This window comes from Chiloscyllium punctatum, unplaced genomic scaffold, assembly GCF_047496795.1.
Source record: "Chiloscyllium punctatum isolate Juve2018m unplaced genomic scaffold, sChiPun1.3 scaffold_171, whole genome shotgun sequence".
Lineage (NCBI taxonomy): Eukaryota > Metazoa > Chordata > Chondrichthyes > Orectolobiformes > Hemiscylliidae > Chiloscyllium > Chiloscyllium punctatum.
Genome location: NW_027309905.1, coordinates 130,527 through 137,373, shown reverse-complemented (window position 1 = coordinate 137,373; position 6,847 = coordinate 130,527).

Below are 6,847 nucleotides of genomic sequence, written 5' to 3'. Positions count from 1 at the left end.
GCATGGTGTCTCATTGGTTCGTACGGCTGTCTCACAGTTCCAGGGACCCGATTTCGGGGGGATGGGGAGGGGGGGGGGGATGTTGTCTCAGTGGTTATCATGGCTGTCTCACAGCAACAAGGACCCGTTTTGGGGGGAATAGGGAGGGGTGGCATGGTGTCTCAGTGGCTAGCACGGCTGTCTCACAGTACCAGGGACCCGGTTTGGGGGAGGGGGAGTGGGGCATGATGTCTCAGTGGTTAGCACGGCTGTTTCACAGTACCAGGAACCTGGTTTTGGGGGAGGAGGAGGAGGACATGGTGTCTCAGTGGTTAGCACTGCTGTCTCACAGGACCAGGGACCCCGTTTGGGGGGGGGGGGTTAGGGGGAGAGGGACATGACATCTCAGTGGTTAGCACAGCTGTCTCACTGTACCTGGGACCCGGTTTGTGGGGAGAGGGAGGGGGACTGGTGTCTCACTGCCTTTGACATCTTCCAAAACCTTTCTCCAAATACCTTAAAATTATGCTCACCTCGTGACAATCATTCGTGGGAGGAAGTCTCTGGCTATTTACTCTGTCTGTAACTCTCACTATCTTGTTCAGCTCTATCAAGTTACCTCTCATCCTTCTTTACTCCAATGAGAAAAGCCACAGATCCCTCAACCTTTCTTCATAAGACAAGCCCTCTAGTCCAGGCAGCATTCTGGTAAATCTCTGCACCCGCTCTAAAGCTTTCATATCCTTTCTTTACTGAGGCGACCAGAACATTTCAAATATGGTCTCATCAGAGCTTTATAGACCTGCAGCATAATCTTGCGGCTCTTCAACTCAGTCCACCTGCTAATGAAAAACAACACACCATACGCCTTCTTAATAACCCTATCAATTTAGGTGGCAATTGAGACACCTACAGACATGGACCCCAAGATCCGTTTGTTCCTCCACACTGCTACAGAATTAGGCCATTTAGCCCCTTGGATCTGCTGTGCCGTTTGATCACTGTTAAAATGTTTCTCAGCCACATTCTCCTGCCTTCACCAACTGACCATTGATTCCCTTAGTCATGAAAAACATACTTATCTCTATCTTAAAGAAAACACGGTGTCTGTGTGTGGGCGTGTGCATGTGTTTGTGTGTAAGTGTCCATATCGGTATGTATGTGTGTTGTGCGTTTAATGTGTCTATGTATGTTTGTGTGCAGCTCTGTGAAATAATGGCTCTGTGATTTTGGGGGTAAATCCATTGAAATTGAGACAAACCCTGACTGCCCTCTTCCACCCCTACGTCTGTCCCTGTTAAGTTTATAGTCATACAATGCCACCCTCTGCTGGTCTCCCCATGCCACTGCACAAGTGTCAGTTTTTTTTTCTATCAGAGGACATCAAATACTGTGAATCGCTCACATTGCACGGCTGTTTGGTTTTGCAAATATCTTTGGATGCACAGAACAGTTTTGTCTGATACCTAGATATATTACCATCACCACTGGGTCAGTTCCAGGACTTTTCAAACATTTCTCACTTACACCTTGTTGAGGTGAATTATAAAATATTTCAATTTAAAGAACATGTAATAAATTCATCGCATCACCTTACAGATGACTTGGTCAGAGTTGCTTGGATGCAGTTGCAGTGGAAATATTCTTTAAGGTGTACACTCTGTGCAACGAATAATCTTCAAAGACAAATCTCTTTCACATTGCAGAGAGAGCAAAGATATTACTCAGGAGCATTCGCCACTCTGAGTGTCCTCAGTATAATTACGATCCTTTCTATACCCAACTGTGTGTGTGTGCGCATGTGCAGATGCTGCTGTCAGTTTGGATGGTGCTATGATCTACCTCCCTCTCCCCACTTCCTAGACTGAATCCCTTCTGGTTTTCTCCCTCCACTGCCATCAATGCAGTAGAGTGTGAAGGCCAGCAGAGGCGGATATTGCATAACTTCAAACACCACAGAGGCTGGCAGATCCGCTGTGCACACGGATACGCACAGAGACACGCAGATACACAAAGATATGCATATAGTTACACAGGCACACATAAAGATTGGCGCAGTCACACAAATACTAAAGCTCACAGAAAGAAATGCCAATACACTGATGCACGTGCACACACAGATATACAGACATCAGAACAGACACACCACAAACACTGACACATTGACGTTTATACAGACATGCAGAATCTGCCAGTATTTATTTTTCGCTTGGTGATTTCCCCAATATTTCACTCGATCGTGTGGTGTGTGCCAATATTTTTGTTGATCCCTTGGGATTCCTCTGCACCCTCACTATAGCTTCGACATCTTTCCTATAACAAGGCGACCAGAACCGAACACAATGTTCCAAGTGTGCTATTACGACACAGCAATGAACCCATTTGTGAATTAAACCAAACACCCAGAAAAGCTTACCTTGCCTTATAATCTGTTAAAGCACCCATCCTCCTCCTCTAACCAAAAACAAAGCACCTGTGCCACAGCTTGGAAATTAAACGAGTTTTTTATTCCTTAATTTTTTTTTCAACAGTCTCTTTGGGAATTTAGACTAGTGGGAATGGAGGTTAGGGCAGTTGAATGTTCCTCCTGCAGAATGTGGGAGGTAAGGGTCACCATCAGTGTCCCTGCTGACTACATCTGCTGGAAGTGCACCTGACTCCAGCTCCTTGAAAACCGTGTTAGGGAACTGGAGCTGGAGCTGGATGAACTTCGGATCATTCGGGTGGCAGAGGGGGTTATTGAGAGGAGTTACAGGGAGGTAGTCACTCCTAAGGTACAAGAAAAAGGCAAATGGGTTACAGTCAGGGGATGGAAAGGGAACCGGCAGACAGTGCAGGTATCGCCTGCGGCCATTCAACTCAACAATAAATATATCATTTTGGATACTATGGGGGGGGGGGACTTACCAGGGGAAAGCAGTGGGGTAGAGGGCTCTGGCACAGCGTCTCTCCCTGCTGCTCAGAAGGGAAAGTGGAAGAGGAGCAGATTAGTAGTCATTGGGGACTCCATAGTTTGGGGGACAGATAGGAGGGTCTGTGGGGACGAGAGAGACTCACGATTGTTGTGTTTTCTCCCAGGTAACAGAGTTCGTGATGTCACTGATTGTGTTTTTGAGATCCTTAAGGGGGAGAGGGAGCAGCCCCAGGTTGTGGTCCACATAGGCACCAACGACATAGTTAGGAAGAGAGATGGGGATTAAAGGCAGAAATTCAGCGAGCTAGGATGGAAACTTAGAGCTAGGACGAACAGAGTTGTTGGCTCTGGTTTCCTGCCCGTGACACGTGCTAGTGAGGCAAAGCATAGGGAGAGAGAGAAGGTGAACACGTGGCTGCAGGGATGGGGCAGGAGGGAGGGTTTTGGATTCTTGGATAATTGGGGCTCTTTCTGGGGTAGGTGGGACCTCTACAAGCAGGATGGGCTTCATCTGAACTAGAGGGGTAACAATCTCCTGGGGGGCGGGGGTGTGGAATTCGCTAAGGCTGTTGGGGTGGATTTAAACTAATCCAGCAGGGGTATGGGAACCAAAATTGTAGTTCGAGTATAGAAAGGGTTGAGAGTAGGGAGGTCCAAAATCAAGTTTCAGGGACGCAAGATGGCACCGGCAAACAAGAGGTTGGTTTGAAGTGCGTCCACCAACGCCAGGGGCACCCGGAATGAGGTGGGTGAACTTGCAGCATGGGTTGTTACCTGGGACTTCAATGTTGTGGCCATTTTGAAGACATGGTTAGAGCAGGGACAGAAACAGTTGTTGCAGGTTCCAGGATTTAGATGTTTCAGTAAGAACAGAGAAGATGGTAAAAGCAGGAGGTGTTACATTGTTGGTCAAGGACATTATTGCAGTTGCAGGAGGATGTTTGAGGACTCGTCAAATGAGGTGGCATGGACTGAAGTTAGAAACAGGAAAGGAGAGGTCACCCCATTGGGAGATTTCTATAGACCTCCGAATAGTTCCAGAGATGTACAGGAAAGGACAGCAAAGATGATTCTCGATAGGAGTGACAGAGACAGGGTAGATGTAATGGGGTACTTCAACTTTTGAAATATTGAACGGGAACATTATAATCCGAGTACTATAGAGTGGTCAGATTTTATCCAGTGTGTGCAGGAGAGCTTCCTGACACAATATATAGACAGGACAACAAGGGGCGAAGCCACATTAGTTTTGATACTGGGTAATGAGCCCGGTCAGGTGTTAGACTTGGAAGTAGGTGAGCACTTTGGTGATAGCAATCACAATTCTGTTATGTTTACTTTAGTGATAGAAAGGGATAGGTGTATACCACTGGGCAAGAGTTACAGCTGGGGAAATGCAATTACGATGCCATTAGGCAAGATTTAGGAAAGCATATAATGGGGAAGGAAACTGCAGGGTATGGGCACAGTAGAAATGTGGAGCTTATTCAAGGAAAAGCTACTGTGTGTCCTTGATATCTACGTACCTGTCATGCAGGGAGGAAGCTGTAGAGTGCGGGAACAGTGGTTTACCAATGAAGTGGAATCTCTGGTCAAGAGGAAGACGGCGACTTATTTTAGGATGGGGTGTGAAGGCTCTTGAGGGCACTTGAGGGTTACAAGGTAGACAGGAAAGACCTAAAGAGAGAGCTTTGGAATGCTTTGCCTGCAACAGTGGTAGATTCACCAACTTTAAGTACATTGAAGTCGTCATTTATCAAGCATATGGACGGACATGGAATAATGTAAGTTATATAGGCTTCAGATTGGTATGGCAGGTCGGCGCGACATTGAGGGCTGCAGGGCCTGTTCTGCGCTGTAGTGTTCTATGTTCAATGTTCCCCTACCTTGTCTGACTCCTGGCGCAAGTTCCCTCCACTATCCTGCTGAGCTCTACACTCACTAAAGCCATCATCTTATTCCTCACAAAAGTATAGAGCATCTTAAGTTTTACCTTCATCCTACTTACAAAGTCTTTTTCATGCCTGCTTCTCGCTCTCCTGAGATTATTCTTCACTTCCTTCCTGACGACCATGTAACCCTCTAGAGCTTTGTCTGATACTTGCCTACTTAACCCTAAGTCATTTTCCTCCTTCCTCTTGAGATATTCTACATCCATTGATACAATGGAGATATGGAGCTGCAAATGGATTGAGCTGCACATCCTGTCACTTCCAGCATGGGCTGCAGGTTTCCCCACGCTGGGCAGTGATCTAACACAGTATTACTGAACAATGCACTGGGGCAGTGTACACAGCTCTACATACTGGGAGGGTAACTGCTCCTGGTTTACAGATCCATGCCCTGGGGTGGCGTACACTGCTGTACATGCTGGGAGGGTAAATGCTCCTGATTTACATAACAATGTACGGCTGTTCACTGCATTGCTCCCAGTGCTGGAGAGGCAGTTCATGGACTGGTGTGGTCTGCACAGATTGCTGGGTTGTATTGAGCAGTACACTAGCCTGGTCTGAACACTGCTACATGCTGCACAGATATATCATCTGGATTATGGTGTCTGATTTTGTGATGTGGATTTCAGCTGATTTGTCAGCACATTTACTTTATATTCTTATTTTTGTTATTGTACCTAAGAAAGGACAATTCATCCAGTTTATCCCATTTGTCTGAGAAGAGACACATTTACTGAACTTGTCGATCAAGTAATCATCCAATTATAACATGAATATCCGTCCTTCTGTACCTTAACCTGGCCGTTGGTGCTCATATCCCTGGAATCCCGGGGAAATTATTATGAAGCTCAGAAACAATGTGCAAAACGTATAACTCGTGGTCTCCTGTACGTCCCGGCTGTGGGTCCCATTTGGATCCCTAGTGTATCGAGAGCTGGCATTGCGAAGCTCAGAAACAATGAAATGGTATGTGTCAGACTGCTGTTCACATCCCAATGTGTTCCATGTGGTGCTCCATAGACAGGGGTGTGTGTGCTGGGCTGTTGCTCACTTCCTGGTGTGCCCCATGTGGTATCCATAGACAGGGAGGTGTGTGCTGGGCTGTTGTTCACGTCCAGGTGTGTTCCATGTGCTAGTCCATAGACAGGGAGGTGCGTGCTGGGCTATTGTTCACTTCCTGGTGTGTTTCATGTGGTACTCCATGGACAGGGGTGTGTGTTTGACTGTTGCTCACTTCCTGGTGTGTCCGATGTCGTACTCCATAGACAGGGAGGTGTGTGCTGGACTGTTGTTCACTTCCTGGTGTGCCCCATGTGGTACTCCATAGACAGGGGTGTATGTGTTTTACTGTTGCTCATTTCCCGGTGTGTCCCATGTACTGCTCCATGGGCAAGGGTTTGTGTGTTTGGCTTCTGTTCACTTCCCGGTGTGCCCCATGTGGTGATCATTGGACAGGGGTGTGTGCATGCTGGTCACATGTTCACTTCCCGGTGTGCCCCATGTGGTGCTCCATGTTGGACAGGTGTGTGTGTGCTGGGCTATTGTTCACTTCCCGGTGTGCCCCTTGTGGTGCTCCATGTTGGACAGGGGTATGTGTGTGCTGAGCTATTGTTCACTTCCCGGTGTGCCCCATGTGGTGATCATTGGACAGGGGTGTGTGCATGCTGGTCACATGTTCACTTCCCGGTGTGCCCCATGTGGTGCTCCATGTTGGACAGGTGTGTGTGTGTTGGGCTATTGTTCACTTCCCGGTGTGCCCCATGTGGTGCCCCATGTTGGATAGTGGTGTGTGTGTGCTGAGCTATTGTTCACTTCCCGGTGTGCCCCATGTGGTGATCAATGGACAGGGGTGTGTGCATGCTGGTCACATGTTCACTTCCCGGTGTGCCCCATGTGGTGATCCATGTTGGACAGGGGTGTGTGTGTGTGCTGGGCTATTGTTCACTTCCCGGTGTGCCCCATGTGGTGATCCATGGACAGGGGTGTGTGTGTGTGCTGGGCT